Source organism: Anas acuta, chromosome 4 (genome assembly GCF_963932015.1).
Source record: "Anas acuta chromosome 4, bAnaAcu1.1, whole genome shotgun sequence".
Lineage (NCBI taxonomy): Eukaryota > Metazoa > Chordata > Aves > Anseriformes > Anatidae > Anas > Anas acuta.
Genome location: NC_088982.1, coordinates 34,160,295 through 34,179,546, shown reverse-complemented (window position 1 = coordinate 34,179,546; position 19,252 = coordinate 34,160,295). Strand labels below are relative to the sequence as shown.

The following is a 19,252-nucleotide window of genomic DNA, read 5'->3' as shown; positions in this document are numbered from 1 at the left end:
GAGTCTACGCTGAGAAGCATTTTTGTTTCCCTCCTGGAGCTGAGGTATTTCTTTTTCTGCTGGAGTGGCTGTTGGGTGATTGGCTTTCTGCAAGATTTAGATTCTCTGGTATCTATATCAAGAGGCTTTTACCTCTTAACCTTCTTTTCCAAGATGCACATTTGTTCCCAACATTTTGTGATTCCCCCACAGGCTGGCTGTTGTAGGCAGCATTGCAGCCAAATGATTGTAACAATGAAATGTTTAATTCAGCAAGCAGCTGTAGACATGCAGTGTTTCTCAGAATCCTGCACCCTTTGTTTCTCACATACTGGCTCAAGTCCCTCTTTCCAGACATTTACAGTTCTAAAGAGCTGACCAAATAAACATACTTCTAGCAATAATGATATCAGGTGGGTTGTCCATATAAAAACTCAGATGGAAGCTTAATTATCTCTAAAGTTAGAGATGTAGATGGGAACCATGTTGAGGTTACTTCCATATCTCTCAAGACTCTGGTACCCCCAGAGTGACTTAATCTGTTTTCCAGTTCTTCAGTCAGTATAATTCCTGCAGGGTTAAATATTGCAGCTTTGCCTAACACTATAATGCTTGGGGTGAAGATGAATTTGGGATGCATGTCTGGCATTTTCATTTATTGACTGTTCTTTCCAGGACTTACAACTCAACTGCAAAAGCATTGCTTGTGTCTGAAACCTGGCGAGTGAACCCTAAATCCCACAGAAATTAGTTACTGTAAACTCCTAAGACTAGAATCATTCGGCAGTCTCTAACCCTCTGGCCATCCGCTAAATAATTATGTAAACAAAAACCAAAGCACAGCAGTTCCAGATGTTTATTTGTACTCAGATGGGGGGAAAATTGTTTGCTATTTTAAATGAAATTAGAGGGAATTTTGCTTTTGGAAGTAGGAAGCAAGTGTACTGTAACTGTTCATTTTCATTCAGAGCTTATTAGTGTTTGAATATTTGTTTCAGCAGACTGTAGCTGCAGCCATACTGTTTAAATGCTGTTTAGCTTGTACTTCTGGATTCCGGCTTCAGCTGGAGCTGCACAAAACCCTTCCTGAAACAGGGCTGGACTTGCTTGGCTCTGCATTTTGTTGCAGCCTTGAAACACACCCAAGTGTGCAAACCAGACCTACCACCACCCAGTCACACTGGGACTTGCAGTGGAAATGGTCAGGCATGCAAAGGTGGTCTTTCAGGGCAATTGAAAGATTAAATAAAGGTGTAACTTAGTTATTTGATCTTTTTTATCACCAAAATGAGTCTTAGTGTTGTCTTTATTTTGTTGTTGCAAGTAGACTTGTATCCCAGCTCTATCAGCAAAATGTGATAAAACTAAACATGTAAATAAGTTACACTGAACTTCTAGATCTAGAACAATTTTCCTAGTTCTTGTCACTTTTACTTAGAGGTTTTCTACTATTTACCACTTTACTATCTTTTTTGTCCTTTTGCTTCAGTGAGAATTGTTTTCTTTCCCATGTGCTGATGGCCTGTTTGCAATTGATGTGCTTCTGAAGCCCACCTTCAATTTGATCACTGGCTTCTGAATTACTTTCATTTCAGCTCTCCTAAATATACTTAAAGGCACTGGTTTTCCTTGTGGACACTCTCCTAGTCAAACAAAATCAGCTTTTGGATTGTTACTGTAGGCTGGTATAGTACTTATTTGAGGAGGCAGTGGTAAGTCACTGAAGTCTGGCAGGTGTTTCACAGAAATCAGAAAATCTTGCCATGTAAGGCAGAGTTCATTGTTCTGACTTAAAAAGTGAGTGGAGATTTCAAATGAAATATGGGATTTATTCATTTTATACTGCACTACATGCTGCTGGTCTTCTTAAAGGCACTCGTGAGAGGGATTTTGTTAATATTTAGTAGAGTTTGGGCTGCTTTATTTACTGTTCTCTTGGCAGGTCTATTATAAGAGGGGGGACAGGGTCTTCTAACCACATAAAAATATTACAGAATAACTGTGAAACTCACTTTTAGGGCCATGCAGAAATGCTACACACTCGTGCACGCGGGTTATTCACCAAGGTGCTTAGAGAAGACTACCCAAGGCACTGACTCATCTGTCAGCATGGCTGTAGGCAGGAAACAAAGGGCTATGAGGGAATTTTTATTTTTTATTTTTTTTACCAGCAAAGAGTAATTTAGGTAGGAGAAGGTAACAGCAGGAGTTAATTTCTTCCTCCTATACATGGGTATGTTAGGGTAATCAGTGCTTAGCAGACCAAAGATCGGGTCTTGACTCTCGTGTGTGGAGTTGAGTACAGTGTGTGCAGCCACTGGCACTATTCCCAGACACTGCTTTTAGGTGTCCCTATAGTCCCTAGCTAGGTCAGGTTACTGCTTTTTGATGGAGGGGCTCTTAAGGCGCTATCACAGCTATACTGCAAATAACATGCAGTAATTTCACAGGAAGGTACTGTGCCTTTTGGAAGCGATGACCTTCTTCCAAACACCTTTTGGAACTGTGAACTTTTCATCAGCCCAGAGGAAAACTATCGAAGTTGGCTGTAACTGAATTATTTTGGAAGCTGTTTCCATATTCCAACACCTCTAGGTTACAGAGAGGAGAACGTGGGCCACCAAGATGTTAATTCTGAAAGCATGTCATCCCACCTCCAGAAAAGACCTGCCATCCTCAGTTTAAGAGGAGATCCTTAGAAGGATACAAAGGCCATGTTAGCTCATCTACAACATGTTCTTCTTTAACCCCCTAGGTCTGCACCTATCACGATCACTTTGTAGATGTCGTTTCCAAAGTGTGTAGCTTTGGTACATTCCTGATGTGGGTAGCACTTAATTTCTTTCCAGCTACTTAATTCTTACTGTTTTTATCAGACAGGAATATAAAAGGAGTGAAGAATATAATCTAGTTGTATAGGAACTCTATATTGAGTGTTTAGTAGTGTAGTGTGCAATTCAGTGTTCATAGGTGGTAAAGGAAAAAAATCTGATTCACAGCTTTTGGTTCTGTAGGAACTAAAGTTAGTTAGCTTTTAGAGCTCCCTGTAAAATTAGGGTCCAGGACTGTGAAAGTAGCCAGTCCCAGTGGCATGGTGCATTAACAGGGAGGAAACACCTGTGAAGCTCCAGGAAAATCTTATGATTCCTTCCCCAGTTTGTTGGATTCACAAGAGGCTTTACAGCTGAAGTAGAGCTGAAGTAGTGTTGTCTATTCAGATCCTCAGATATCAAGGTAAATTGTGAGTAGTGGATTCAGACTATGAATTAACACAGTGCGTGGCTCTCTGTCCGCTACTCACACCTCCCTAGGGCTGCTCCCTACTGTTCTCCCAGCCATAGAGGTGGGCAGGAACATGAGGAAACCCCTGAGTGCAGGTGTGGTGATGGTGGCCTCAGCAGTAGGCTGTGGGTCAGCTGCTGTCTGGCCCAAGAAACCTAGGGAGGGAGCTGTGGTCATGTAGCACATCTCACCTGAGGAGATAAACATGCACACCAATGTTAATAATCCTTGCTCCTGATGTGTTCGTTATTCCCAGCCCAAAGGTGGGAGAACAGCAGCCTCCTACTAGGACAAGAAGTGAAATAACAGAAGGAAGCCTTGTGATTTGCAGAGGATGCTGGCATCTGCTATCACTTCAAGAAAGTTATACAAGGTGGCTTCTGGCTACGCCACTGCTTCCTCTGTAGTGTTTAGGGGATATAAGGCTGATCATGGAGCCTGTGGTTCCACTTGGCCAGTGTTCTTCTCCCTCTGATTTCCGCACAGTGAAACAAAAATGCAGGTCCTAGTAACACCGCACAACACAACGGATTGCATTTGAACTTGCTGCTCTGTTAATGAAGCAGTAAATACTTGTCACTAGATCACGGAGCCACTAGAGGGCACAGAAGTACTCTGAATTGGATAATCTTGAGCATTGCCACAGCTACAATAACAAAAGTAAGAAATAGTACATCATTAAGAAATAGTGCCATCTGCCTTTTCAGTTAATTTGCTACAGCAGTCATCTCGAAACATAAATAGAGATTGCTAATTAGTAGTTGTTTGTGCTGGTTCTCACACTCCTGCGTAACCACTTGGCTGATAAAAACATCATACGATGGGTGAGCAATTGGCTAACGGGCAGGGCCCAAAGGGTTATGGTGAATGGGGCTGCGTCAGGCTGGCGGGCGGTCACTAGTGGGGTCCCTCAAGGCTCCATTTTAGGGCTGGTACTTTTCAATATTTTTATAAACGATCTGGATGTAGGAATAGAAGGCATTTTGAGCAAGTTTGCTGATGACACCAAACTTGGAGGAGTTGTGGACTCGAATGAGGGTGGAAAGGCCTTGCAGAGGGATCTGGATAGGTTGGAGAGCTGGGCGATCACCAACTGCATGAAGTTCAATAAGAGCGAGTGCCGGGTCCTGCACCTGGGACGGGGAAACCCTGGCTGCACGTACAGACTGGGCGATGAGACGCTGGAGAGCAGCCTAGAAGAGAGGGATCTGGGGGTCGTGGTAGACAGCAAGTTGAATATGAGCCGGCAGTGTGCCCTGGCAGCCAGGAGGGCCAACCGTGTCCTGGGGTGCATCAAGCACGGCATCGCTAGTAGGTCAAGGGAGGTGATTGTCCCGCTCTACTCTGCGCTGGTGCGGCCTCACCTCGAGTACTGTGTGCAGTTCTGGGCACCACAGTATAAAAAGGACATGAAACTGTTGGAGAGTGTCCAGAGGAGGGCTACGAAGATGGTGAAAGGCCTGGAGGGCAAGACGTACGAGGAACGGCTGAGGGCACTGGGCCTGTTCAGCCTGGAGAAGAGGAGGCTGAGGGGAGACCTCATCGCAGTCTACAACTTCCTCGTAAGGGGGTGTCGAGAGGCAGGAGACCTTTTCTCCATTAACACCAGCGACAGGACCCGCGGGAATGGAGTTAAGCTGAGGCAGGGGAAGTTTAGGCTGGACATCAGGAAGGGGTTCTTCACAGAGAGAGTGGTTGCACACTGGAACAGGCTCCCCAGGGAAGTGGTCACTGCACCAAGCCTGACTGAATTTAAGAAGAGATTGGACTGTGCACTTAGTCACATGGTCTGAACTTGGGTAGACCTGTGCGGTGTCAAGAGTTGGACTTGATGATCCTTAAGGGTCCCTTCCAACTCAGGATATTCTATGATTCTATGATCTTGGTAATCTGCACTTAGTTAACCACTGGGAGAGAGTGGAAGTTGTCAAAACTGACCATTTCTGTGGATAGGACAAAGAAGGTTTCATAGTTCAAGTTTTAATTAAAGATTTAGAGTGAACTTATTTTTTTCTTTATTTACTCTTTCTTTGTTCAAAATACTAACTTGATTAAAAATTATTAACCTTGTTCAAAAGTTAGTTTGCCATTGAGACTGGTTGACATCTATTTCTGGATATGGTCTTCCTCAAATATATCACTTCTAATTCCTCTGGTATATTGGATATTGATATATCTAAAGCTTTGAATGACCAATTTTTCTCCAAAGAATGAGGTGCTTGTTTCTTAATGTTTCTTGTATGTATGTATATGTATGAGTATGTATATGTATGTATCAACATATATTAGTAATAGATAATGTGTATCAAAATACGTTGGTAAGATTTCAATGGTCAATCTACATCCCCAAGGGTTTTAGTGTTCTGTACAGCAGACTCAGTCTGCTCTTGCAAGGTAATGAATATTGCATGTAGATGAAATGATCTGAACAGAATACATTAAAATGAAGAAAAGCATAGTCACATATTCAAGACATGGTTGCAAAGCAGTACCAGTTAGTTGGTACCTATTATGATTATGAAAATTTCTTGTAGCTATAAAAAATGCTTCCTGTTAAATAATTTTGAAGATGCGGAGAAATGCTAAATTTCTGGGGGCTTCAGTCACTCTGCTGATACAGAGTAATTTAAGAAGTTGTATTAATAAGTGAAAACAAGACAACTTTTACCTCTATTTCATCTCTGTGCCGCAATTCAAGATCATCATTGTTGCCTTTCTCACCTTGGCAGGTGCATGGATTGGTGCCTGCAGAGAGCAGCAGCTCAGGCAGGAGCTGTTTTATGACTGGCATTTCAGCTTTTTATATTAAACATGAAGAAAGTATTTATGAGGAAGGGATGGGACTTGGGTCATCAGGCTGTCTACTGGGACCCGTGTCTTCCTGCTCTGCACTATGGTGTCGTGCCAACGAGAACAATCACTGTCATTTTGTACCACTTGTGTATCATGGGGGATGTATACCAGCAACTGCCTGTGCAGGTCCAAATTTCTATTTTCACGGTAATGAGGGAGGTCTGTGATAAGATTATCCATTTCTCAGACAGGCATCAATAAATAAACCCCTTGGGTAGGAACTCAGGACCTTTATGGTCCTCTTAGTCTTAACTGCAACTGTAGATAGCAAGTAAATTCTTGCCTCTAAATGCATTTTCTCCTCACTGGCTACTCTGTCAAAAACAATGACATGCATGCTGCATTCATGTAGCAGACTTTTCTCTTTTTGCATGTTTTTATCTGAGAAGCAGGTGTATATTATATATATATCTGAGCACACTGAAAACAGTTCCAAGAAATTTTATTAAAAAACATTATTTTTAACTAGACACCCGCTTTTGAACTTTTATGGCACTATTTTGTCTTATGGGTGTGTTTGTGTATTTAATGATACCTCTCCCTTATATAATATATCTTTTTTGTAGTTGACATTTAAAAAACAACAAAAATGGTATAAGTACAGTAATGGTTTTATAGGAAAAAAGTCTTTCTCAACTCATACCTTCATTGCAGTCTGTCCTGTCACATTCGTGTAGCTTTGTGTTATTGTTATGGCTGTCTCTTACGCTGTGTAGTTCCAGTTATTTCAAATACTGCTAGGAATGGTTAATCTTTTATTCAAATAGCAATTGTAGGCTAAATTCTTGTCGAAGCCATCAAACACATCCCTTAACACACTTCTACATAAGATACGTGGTCACATCCCATGCAGTATGTGAAGGGTCCTGTTGGTGGCTTTAGCTTTACAGGACACGTGCTTGTCCTCATCTGTGGCCTTTTCTTGTATTTTAGGGCAGGTCCTTTGCAGAGGTGGCAGTATGTGTCAAGGTAAATCCCGCAGATGACAGGTTCGTGGCTTGTGGAGACACTGGCCTCCCTGGGGGCATTTTCTTGATTAAGTGTGATGGCAGATTTAAGGCAGAGTGGTTGCCAGTGGGAGGTTACTGATTACACAGCATCTAATTACAGGCTTTCCACTTTACAGGGTAACCTAGTGTCACACATAAACCTGTCAAAATTCCTCCAAGATACAAAATATGATGGAAAATCAAGATGACCAGCAGCAGAGGACTCAGATCATTTACAACCATGTTTAGGTGAAGGGCTGTCTTCTGCAGCTGGCACGTGGCATGTTCTTCTCTTCTTCCTCTCCATTTGCTTGGCTTTAACCACTTTGAAATAAACATTCAACGGGAAATTGTGCAGTACTGTAGATACAAAAAAAAAAAAACAACTGAATGACACTTCAGTTTTCCACTGTAAAAAAAAAAAAAAATTTTTATTTGTTCTGATGGTGCCAATCAACTGCCTGTGCAGAATAAGCTGAACAAGGGTGTCTTGCTTACCAGTTGTCAATGATTCTAAACTGAGTTTCTTTTAACTCTAAAAGACCAAAGGGTCTTTAGATTTAGCTACTCTGGGACAGCTTCATTTCTCTTAAAGCCAGATTTAATGAGACTAAAACAATCACCAGATATTTAAGGAGAAAGGAGCAGGTGAAATATTCTAAACTTTGTTGGAGAGCTGCACTGCAGAGTTTTGTCAGTGAGACATCTGACAAAGGGGAAGTTTTTTTTTAAAAAAAAAAAAGTATAGAAGGACCTAGGGGAAACCTGTATTAATGATTGGGCTATAACAAGTTACAATTAAACACCTGAGAAAATAATACAGTACAGCCATACTTTACAACACCTTTAGTACAACTATTCTAAAGAGAAGAGATTCAAAGAGACTGGGGGGGGATGGATCTTTAAGGGGAAAAAAGATTAAGTGGGCAGGTAGCAGATTCACCAAGTTGATGCTAATCAATTATAATCAAGAATACAAGTTCTCTTGCTTAGTGGCCATGTGACACATGAATACATCCAGTGAAAGCAACTCATGCTCCTCAAGTCTAGCTACCCCACCTACAGACTGGTATTGCTAAACTGGAAGAGCAGAGAGGGATTATGATTTTTTTTTATGGAAATGCCATTGTAGGACAACTTTGCAATTGATGCTGGGATTTCTTTGTGTGTCACATGAGAGCAGGACACAGTATGGGACTGACGTTTTCTTGCGCAAGGACATAATATGAATTATAAATAATCTCTTATGCATTGCAATAGTTGCTTCAGGACATAACATACAGTCTCTGTGTAGGTGTGAGAATAAAAAAAGGCACCAGGAAGGAACTAGGGAAATGCAGGGATTCAAACGAAGTGTAGGGTCTCCATTGAGCTTCCTAAAGCTTTCCTCTCACCAAACTATTCTTTTTTTGCCATTGCTTCAACAAATCAGCCTTCTGTAGTGCTTTCTGATGTTCAATTTCAGGCCTTACACAACTTCTTCTAAATCTTAATTTAATTAACAACAGATAAAAAGAATGGGAACTGTAGCTTCTTATTGCTAGTATGATTTCTCATATGATTTTTAATGAGGCAAAACAGCATCCCTCACTTTAGGAAACTTGATAAGAGATTCTGAACAGCCTTGCTTTAACTAGTATAACATAAGAAAAGCTTCTCTCTTAGTACTAATGCATTTCAACATCTGATCTTGAAACTAAGCCAGAAATAAAAATGATGAAAAGGAAAACATTCACTTGGCCACAGCATTAAAAACAAAATGAAACTCATTATAAGCCAACATGACATTTTCAGGGAGCACTGTGCTTGAACGTTCAGTCTAATAAGGCAGGATGAAATGATGGTACAGGGTTCAGGCAACATCAAAAAAAAAAAAAAAAGCCATTTATCTAGTGGCTCTGCAGTTTTGTATAGTCCCTGGGAAGTTGTTTAACATATCTGCACTTGGCTCTCTTAATTAGTAAGATGGAGGACTCTCAAAGAGGAAGTGAGTGTGTTGCATTCACTAATGGCATGAATCCATGTTGTAGAGCTTCATGAAAGATCTTGAATGGAAATAATATTGTAGGGTCTCACATTGTTCTAGTTAATATCTTGTCTTTGTAAACTGAAGTTTATACAGATATTGTGTTATGTGAGTTATTTGACAACATGGAGTTTTCAGAGTGCTGATGGTTAGGTATCCTTTGAAAACTATATGAATTCCTAGAACAAAGTTACACGGGTCAGAATAAGAAATAACACATTAGGCTTGTTGCAATTCAGGAGCACGGTGTGTGGGGGGGTGGGGAGGTCATTCTTTTTGTTTAATTATTTTCCTTTATTTTCCTGGTTCCAGGTCCAATAACATCAGTGTATATCAGTGTTATACTAGCACCCAGGAGGTTGTTTTTTTTTTTTTCCTTTCAACTTGCGAATGATTAAAAGCATCTAGATCCTCACAGGGAGAAAGTTGGGTTTTTCAGGCTGTTTTTTGCTTTCCTCTTGAAACTTTCAACACAATTTGAAGAGATGAGCATCTTGTAGAGAGTTCACATCTGTATGTACACTTCAGCACCTACCTACATACCTTTAGGGATTTTCTGAGCAAAACTATCATTTATTAAATTGAAGGACCTAGGTACATGGTGGAGAAAAATGTTCTTAAAAAAAGCCAGTCAAGTTTTGATATGGTATCAAACTCTGTAAATTGCATGTCAGTTTGTAGGTGGTGGGGGTTCCTTCTGTTAAAAAGAAAACACTTTGATGTTTTAAATGGTGTTAAGATATTCACCTTTAATTCCCTCCTCCTTTAGTTGGTAATTTAGTGATCCATTGAAGCACAACATTTCACTTACAGCCTTTAACCAGTAAACAGACACTCATTACTTCTGAGGTTTATGTTGCTTACTTCTGTGTACTTCCAATTTATTGGTTTGGCACAGTGGTTCTTGCATCTCTGTGGGTTTATGCTCACGGTTTTCATTACTGTCAGGTTAGTAGACATTATTAAAGCAGTCACTGTGCTGTGTCTTAGTCACTGTGTAACAAAACTGTCACGTCAATGTAGGATGATAGTATCTATCAAACACTCCTCCATAACTTGGAGTTAGAAGCAAACATATGCAGAGCTTGGTGTCAAAATTTGTTTTGAAGCATTTTAATAGCAGTGTCCTTATTTTGGAAAGATGGTGAGGGTTAAGTCAGGGTTAGTTGTTAACACCCACAGCTTTGACTGTTCAGCCATAATTCAGAAATAACTCGGAAATCGCCAATCCTCATGGCCAGTGTGGAGCTCCCCAATGTGTTCCTATATGGAAGTGAGGGGACTGGGACTGCCAGGGTCCCTACGCAAGTGGTGAGGAGTATCTCGGTGACCTCTGGTTCACACAGCCACCGTGCACCCTTGCCTTACCTGCTGCAGTGCTTCAGCCACTACAGAGTGATTTATGTGATCTGATTTGCTGCTGTCAGTTACCTCTGATTTGTGAACAAGCTGGAATGAGCCTCAGGGAGAGGGTGGGAAGGTGACAGAGGGATGCTTGAAAGAAAGGTTACATACCTCCACACTCTGAAAAGCTAAACGTGTAATCTTCCAATGTAGCTTTATAATTTCTACCATGCCTGGTCATCTGGTAGGAAGAAAAACTGCTAACTGATGACAGCCTTGAAACAGGCAATTGAAGAAGATTTTCTTCTATCTGCAGGTAGAAAATGTAGGCAAGGGAATAAGGAAGGAGCAGTTTGCATTTCTGGCACATGGAATTAGTCACTGCTGCCAAAGCACTGATGGAAATGTTATGGGAAGAGAGTTGCTCGTAATAGAAATAATACAGCAGCATTTATTTTCATTTGAAAGTAAATAGGTAATTTATGCCCTTCTTCCTGATGACTCACTTGAAACATTCATGGGCTTTGCAATGGCATTGGGCTGGGACCACACCAGTCATGTAAGCGTTGCTCCTAAGGGCAGTCCCTGATGAGGGGCCTGCTCACTCCTCCAGGGAAAGCCCTCAGCATGCCCCAAGACTGCCTAGACACCTCTGTGCTGCTCCCTATCTTGGTACCTACAAGTAGGAGCCTTGCCCAAGGCAGCAAGTGAAAGGATGTGCAAGACAGGTTTGGTTGTCGGGGTCACATAATCTCTTCAGGGCAAGGGCCAAGCCCTTTGCTGTCACCCCCTTTGCTCTTTCACAGGCTGTGAGCATGGTCTGGCCTCTTTAGTAAGCCTGAGGGTACCCTGGAGCACCCCTACACTCCCAACTGCAGGACAGAGTAAATCTCAGGAGCATGTGAGCCAGTAGGACCCTTTACCTCAAAATCCAGAGCCCCAGATTTCTTCTCGATACTTATGTCAGGTTTGGTCTTCTGAAAGCTGTCTGTTAAAGACCGCTTTATTTAATGCATGCTTTGTTTATGAAGTGAAGGTTACAGATGTCGGTGCAAGTGGGGAATCTCAGCTTAGTGTCCTCATTACCCCTTGTCCCACCTAACTCCAGCCTTCCACTTCTCTTCATCCTGGCATTGATTCTGCTGCTACATCAGCTCTTCCACAATTGCAATACAGAGGTAAATCCAGGGAGAAATATAAGGAAAAGATCCTGCTGTGGAATTAAATATTTCCCCCATAAACTCACATACCTCATTCTACAAACTGCTGTGTTTCCATGTGAGCGTTCTCTTGTGCCATCTGTTTAACAACAAGTATTACAAAGTACCAGATGTAAATGTTCACAATGCCTGGGCAGAGAATTCAGATCCTGGTTTTGGAGTTTGGCAGCACAAGCACTCACCGTGGCATGTTGCTAACCTGCCTACCTAGCTCCTAAAAGCATTGATAAAAACAGGTTTGTGCTGTGTCAGAGAATAAAAGTTGAACTCTAATACCCAAACCAGACAGGCTAGGCTTTCTTACTGCCTACAGAAATGTGTGAAGTATCCAGCTGTTCTTCCTGTATCTGTGATGTGAAGTGTGAGTAGCTCTGCACGAGTAAACACTGTGGAAAGATTAAATCAATAGTTGCAAGCAGAATGTAAGTTCTGGCATTCAATAAAACACTGTACCAACAGAGATGAATAAGTAGCCATCCTTCATTAATGAAGAATCAAATAAACATGCTGTGTGATGTGCTAATCTTTTTAATCACATTAGTCTGCATGAGAATTGGACAAAGCCATTTATTATCCATCCTGCTTCCACAATTGAGGTTTCCAACTCAAGCAGAGGGACAGAAGATGCCAAGTTTCTTTTTTTCTTCTTTCAACTTTATCTTGAAGCAGCTGGTAAAAACACTCAAAAAAACATTGCTCCTCAAAAGTTTACAGATCATTGGCAGTGTCTGTAAACAAGCCACAATTATCAGCTTTCACTGAGAGGACTGGAGCATGTTAGATGGGAATCTTCCCTGTCTCTCTTACAGACCGAAGTGGACACTGATGTGCCCAAGGATTGAAAATGTGTAGCAAGAGAAATGAATTGGCTATAAATTGTTGAAATTGGGGGAGAATCTTTAGCATCTATTACAGGTGAATATTGGTCATGAGCAACACTTAATGGCATAACTGGACTGAGCTTTTCCATTTCATTTGGGACCAGTGCTTTAGGAAGGCATGACAGAACCTCACGTCACTTCTTTTGCTCACTTTTGAAGCCCAGTGGGCCATCTGCACCAAATAGCAGCCCCGGTGGCAGTTCTGTCCCCTGCCAGACCTGCAGCTCTGCCTTCCCATGCTGCCACCATCCTCTCCATCACTAGGAGATGCATGGGGGGAAAAGCCCTGGTTTAGGCAGCACAAATAAAACAGCACTGTGTGCTGCTGCCAAGCCTGCACAAATGAAATGGTTTGTGTTGCTCCTTTTTACTTTCCATTGCTCAAAATCTGAGAATAGGCTTTAATTTACAAATAGCTTTTTAAGATGTTTATTATCTTCTACAGACAGGTCTAGTATTGCCTGATATGAGCTTTTTTTCCAGAATAGGTATATCTTAAAGAAAAAAAGCTCCTTTTGGAAATTATTTAATATCTGGATGACTCACTTTTCTTCTCAACCTTTTCTTTATTCAACATAACCTAGCCAAGATCCATCTGAATTGTTTCATCTGCTCTCATATAATTTCTAATTTCCTTGCAAAATGAAAGGATTTTTTGGCCTACACAAAATTCAGGCAGTGTGTTGAGGTTTTTGATACTCACTTTACAGTACAGCTTCTGAGCAGAAATTGAGTGAACTGATGATGACCCTTGTACAAATACCTAAAAGAAAAATATAAAATTAAATGTCATTGCTACTGCTGTCCCTAGGAGCTTTACAGTGCATGTATCCCGAGTGATATAAAACATTGAAATATTTTTATGTAAGAATGATTATTTCTGACTCAAGAATTCCAGCAATTGTGTATATGCACATGTCAGTGTGTGTGCAAGGTTTGGATGGAAAAAAACCCTGGCACAGGAATGGCTACAGCAAATGTCTCATACGTAGGTGAACAAAATCTTACCGTACACATTATCAAAGATATAATATGTGGGAATAAAGGTAAGCATTCCCAGGCAAGGGAATAGGAAATCCCTGCTTTCTTTCATTTCAAATGAACTCTAGACAAAAAAAGTTGCAATTATCTAAGCAGCTTTAAGGAGATGAGTGAGCAGTTACTTTAGAAACAGCCCGGGTGTTAAACATTCACAGGTCAGGTGTTGCCTTCTGGCAGTTTTTGTGTGTTCTTTAATATTAATCTTTGTAATTTAATAGGCATAAATAGAGTTCATAATTACCTTAAACAAAAATGCTTTTAAAGTTTTGTCTAGTGCATTATTTTTGCACTTTTCCTTTGGAGTGTGAACCATACAGGCAGAACTGTAACCTGGGTGAGAAATGCAAGGCTTGCTGTCCTGCGTCTTGCAGCAGTGAGCTTCACTGCAGAGGTAACATCCAAAGCTGTGAGAACCTCCATGGCAACTCAGTTTGGGTTATTTTAGTGATAGCCAGCATTCAGACTATTTGGAAATCATTCCTTATTCTGACAGTCAGTAGCATATGTAAGTATTTTATGGAGTGGCCCAGTGGGATCTCGGGGAATTTATGAGATGCTATGTGCCATAAAACCAGCTCACTAATTCATAAATAACCTTCTGAGCAAACAGGAGGGAGGGGGAGAAATCTTCATATAAACCTGGAAGGAAAATGCAAAATACACCCTAGAAGCATGTCGGCTTACCATTCCCCTGTCCTGCTGTCACAGCTGGGCACAGTGGCTGCTGCCTGTGGAGAGACTCTCCTTCCTTTTGCTGGGGCAACCAGCCTGAGCTGCGATGGATCAGTGTGTGCTCGCTGCCACGGGAGGCGTTCACCCTGGCTCCTGGTTGCTTTCCTGGCTATATATATGCTCTGACTGAGCCAATTAAAAAAAAGTACGGACCTAGTTTGAAACCAACTCCAGCTTTCCCTAAGGTCAGCTTTGTTATTTATGAAGCAGCTCAAGTCTGGAGAGTGTTTTCCAGAACATGTTGAAGACCTAGCCTCCTGCTCCTGAGGGATCGAGGCTGTAAGGTCTTACCATTTCACAGTCCTTGATTTGCATGCGTGGGTACGGTCACTGACTCACCTACCTTAACTGTGTCACCAGCACAAACTGCCTTCAGGGCCAGAGCTTAGCTCTGGACACTCTGTGGTAAGAGATGCAGGAAAAGTGGTGGGAAAGTAAGGAAAACACCCACATGCGTTTTCTGCAGTTGCTGAGTTTTGGCATGTGCCCATTGCAAGTGATCTAGAGGAAGGGAGTTAGGGTTTTTGTGTTTCCAATTTTTTTTTTTTACTGTTGTTTCTGATAGCTGAGAAATGGAGATGTGGAGGAAGCTTCAGGAGGCAACAATAAAGCATCCAAAGTGGGGCCCGTCCCTTTCTCCCTCCCTTTTATTTACTTCCTTCCAGCGGTGGCAAACCTTTAGAAGGAAAAACCTATATCCAATCAGTCCCCTACCTCTTTTAGGAATTCCTTTTTTTACAGCTGGCCAAGTGTTTTGTTCTCTGCTACATGCTCTTCCAGAGCAGGAAAATGCATGGCAAGTTTTAAAAGCCCAAGGCAGAGTTGGTACTTCCCCTTCTCGCCTTCCTTCATCTGCTAAACTTCCCTGCACGAGGAGCCTCTTCCTTAAACGTGCAGGGAGCAGTTCAGGCCAAAAGACTGAGAGGAGAGGCGGGGGGTTAATTTGGTTTATTGTTTAGGGTAGGCTGCCTAATTTTAAGTGAATGGCCATTTGTTATATTAGCTGATGCATATTTTGATATCGTAATTTGAATTACGAGAGACTCTGGTGCCAAGATTAGCATCATAAAGTGAAATAAAGTAAATAAAAAGGGTTAAAAAAATAATCAGCCAGTCCAATTAAAATTGTGGCTGTCTGGAGCCATGGAAAAATGTAGCATAAACAGAGCTGCAAGATTTGCAGGGTGGAGCTGGCATGGCAGCAAGGTGTACAGGTACATACCTGTCTCTCTGATTTGGCCCAAACAACCCACAGTGTGCTCCTTTTGGGGATCAGAGAACAAAAGTCAGGCAATCGCTGCTGAACTGTGGGAGAAGCAAATTCGCACAGAAGGAGTACCTGTTCAAACAGTCCCTGCTTTACCGAAACGTCTCCCATCTAAAGACTTTTAGCTTCTGTGCTTATCAGTTTATTGTTGTGCTTGCTGGCAATTAGTGATCCACTTCACCCCTTGCGAGCTCACATCATCACTGAGCTAACCTGACAAGATAAACTCAGTGCTTAAAATTCCATTTCCAGTCACAGAGATGTACCCCATCCTGTCATCTTTTGAGCGGACATTTTTTGAAGTTGTACGGAATACCGCCATATTAGGTTAAGCCTGGAAGGCATGCATTTAAAGGGAAAAGCCTGTGTTTCTGAACAGCGTGACAGTTTATATTTTTCACATTGTAATATTTTCAAAATAGGTATTTTCTAATGGTCTTACACACTTCACGTTTGCTCAGTTTTCTTATTATGCACTTCACAACCTTTTACTTTTTTCCTTACCCTTTACTGCACTTTGTGCAATTAAGTCTAGAATCAGTAAAAAGTAAAAGTACTTAAATGCATATTTTACTGTAAGCTTGTACCTGGTCCTCTTGAAATGAGTGGGTATTAAGGTCTTGCCTAAGTGCTCCATTAAATCATAACCAAGATCCTTGTTCTTAGGCATTATTACTATGGGGACAGGGTATTTCACTGTGCTTGGAGATCTTCAAAGCTACATAGACCTTGCATCAATATGGACAAGCCAGGTTTGCTCATTGGCAGCATTTTCTTCTGGGGTACATTTAGGAAAAAAAAAGTCAAAAGGAAAAAAAACTGTTGAGACTTCACTTGCATGCAGATTTCTGGATGGCCAGCTGGAGACAAACCTGGTTTATAGGGCTGTGAAGTGTCACACACTCCTAAACACATGAAAAGCAACCACTGCAACTCCCTGGTCTGAAATGCAGAACAGAAGCATCTCCTCTTGCAAAAAGATGTTCTTCCCCTCCGTGGCATGACAGAAATACTGCTGGGATAGTAGCATCATATGGTGTGTAGTGTTTCCCAACCAGCTCGCTGTCAGCTCACTAACAAGGGAGAGCTTACTGTGCAATCCTGTGCCAAAGGTGGCCACCACAGCCAGCTCCCTGGGAGCTAGTGGCATGGTGTCCCTTCTCTGAAGCACAGATACCCAAAGTGGTGTCTCTTGGGCAAAATCTGGTGAAATGAGCAAGGGTTGAGAGCTCTCCTGTGCTTGGAACAATCTTGGAGGCCTTTGGAGAGCCAGAACAGAGGCTTAGTTACTTTTGGGGAGTGTGTGATCCAGTAGTGTTTTGTATCTAACTGAGAATTAAGGCATTACCAAAGCTCAGTGTCTGTCTGTCCCTTCTTCAAACCGGTCTTTTCCTTACACCATTATCGCTTTTCTGTGCATTGTCCTGAACTGGAATGTTTATGAAAAACATGATATTCTTATTCCCTTCCTTCTCATCTGAATTTGCTGTATGAACCAAGTCAGCAAACACCCAAATGCTCTTAGACAAAGTCTTTCATGTAGGTAACAGTGGACTTTTTTTTTTTTTTTTTAGGAGGGCAGTCTGCCAAAGGGTGTCCAATATAAGCTCTTGTAGACAGCAGTTTTTCTACATAGAGCTGAGTTGACAGCTTTCCTCCTGGGATAATCACAATCTTCATTCTTCTGGGACAAAATTGCTTCTGACAGTATAAAACCCAGGACATCTTTGATGTAAGATCTGACTCAAACACATGAATGGTGAGACTACAGAGTCATCCCATTCAAGAGAAAAGGTTAGTGGTGGAAGTGGGATCAGAGGTGCCAGCTGAATTAATCAGACTGGTAAAGTGTGAGGAAGTATCAGTCTATAAAGCTGCCTAGTAAATCTGAGTGCACAGCGTTTGAAGAAAAGTGTCTTTGGACACTAAGCTGGGTGTCAGACTGGGAATAGGCCCTCTGTGTGCGTAGTCCTGTCCTGTTGATATATGCACGCTGCGCTGCATTAAATATTTTGAATGAGCATTTCTCAAAAAGCCCATCTGACCCTTTCGTGCTTGTTGACACAGCGTAATACCCAGCGGCGTGTTGCTCTCCCTCTTTGTCCTCCTTTGGTGGTGAGGCCCCCAGGAGCTGCTGTCCAGGGTGCACCTGCAAGATTTGGCTCTGTTCCCTCACCCTGCCCCGCGGCTGGTCTGCAGAGGGGGGTCCAACAACAGCTTGAGTTTGTTGAGATAACTGTTAATTTCCCCAGGGTGGGACCAGAGGATCTAGAGGAGGATCACTCAGCAAATGTTTTGCAGGGGTCATAGTAGCAAGCACTACCATGTTTTTCTTAGAACTTTACTATTATGTTTTTCTTACAAGTTTTTTTTTCTCCTCCTTATGAGAAAAACCACTGGGTGGCTCTGTCGGGGAGGAAGTGTGGGTGATATTTCTGTATCTGTGACCATCCCCCAGAAACTGATCTTGTGACCGAGGGAAGGCTGTGCTCATGAAAAGGGGGAGTCCTGCTCCTGCAGGAGGGGGAGGCCTTTCAGGAGGCTCCCTCCTCAACTCCATCCATGGGCTGGTGGCTATGTGCCACTGCTTCAGCTGCTGTGCTCCAGAGAAAGCAATGACCCAGGTCCTGTGCAAGTCCCTGGAGCTCGTTCATGGGCCTACAGTGTTTTACATGACCTGAGGTTTCAGTCTGGGCATCCCGTGCTGTCCAAGCTGCAGTGTTCACCACCACCACGCAGTTCTTACACCAGTCTGCTTCTGTGTTAATCTGTCCTTCCTCTTACTGCTGCCTCTTTCTGTTACTGCAGCATGGCAAGGTGACCAAATCCTGCCTGTGCGCTGCGTGGTGTTGCAGCATGGCAGTGCCTTGCAATCCCTGCCGTGACTCCAGGGAGAGCGTGTTCCCACATGCCTGACAGACCCAGCACCGGTGGGAAGTTAATGAAGGAACCTGGGAGGGTTTAGCTGGTGGTACAGAGCACTGCTCTCACCTCCACGTGGATGTGAGGGCTGTGCAGCTCTCCTGTCCCTGCGTGGCTGCAGGTTTGTTTCAGCAGTGCTTGGTGGGCTGTGCGATGACCGAAGGCACAGCAGCTAAACGCGGTACCCCACGCCTTAGCAGCCTGGCGAGCCTGCATTTGAGCACCGCTTGCTGTAAAAGGCTGGGAGATAAGACCGAGCATCTAACCCAGAAGCACAAAAGGCAAAGGGCTGTTTTGTGAGCCTTGCAGCGAAGAGCCGGCCGCAGCTCGCCAGGGGGCGGTGGAGGCTGTGAGTCCCGGGCTGGCCCCGCAGCCCGGCAGCGGCAGGGGGCACTCGCGGCACGGCCGGGGGCTCCCCACCGCATCCCTGCTGCATCCATCCCCATCGCAGCCCTGCCCTTCTCCCCTTCCCCGCTCGGCGTCGCCCGGCCGCGGCGCTCGTCCTGCTCCGGGAGCAGCTGCAGATTTGGGGGGCGCCCGCGTAGCTAAACTAAGGACCGCCGGGTCTCTCCGGCCACCTTGCAGCAGGAATGGAATAGCCAGCAGCTATAAGCTTTGCAATGTGTTGCAGGTTGTTTTCCTTCTTGTTTTTTTTTTTTTTTTTACGCTCATTTTTCTTCGTATTACTCTGTGTTTAACCACATGTGCCTTAGCAT

The 19,252-nt window shown here is 42.9% G+C and overlaps 2 long non-coding RNA genes across 2 annotated transcripts in view; one reads left to right on the top strand and one right to left on the bottom strand.

Moving 5' to 3' along the window:
• The window catches only part of LOC137855950 (uncharacterized), a 157,348-nt gene that overhangs the window by 71,940 nt on the left and 66,156 nt on the right, over nucleotides 1-19,252 (top strand). The gene's annotated exons all lie outside the window — the stretch shown is intronic.
• Nucleotides 7,400-14,624, bottom strand: LOC137855948 (uncharacterized). Its single transcript, XR_011096076.1, has 3 exons — nucleotides 14,300-14,624; nucleotides 13,278-13,337; nucleotides 7,400-10,783 (listed from the first exon to the last, which is right to left on the bottom strand). It is a non-coding gene; the product is annotated as an uncharacterized lncRNA (long non-coding RNA).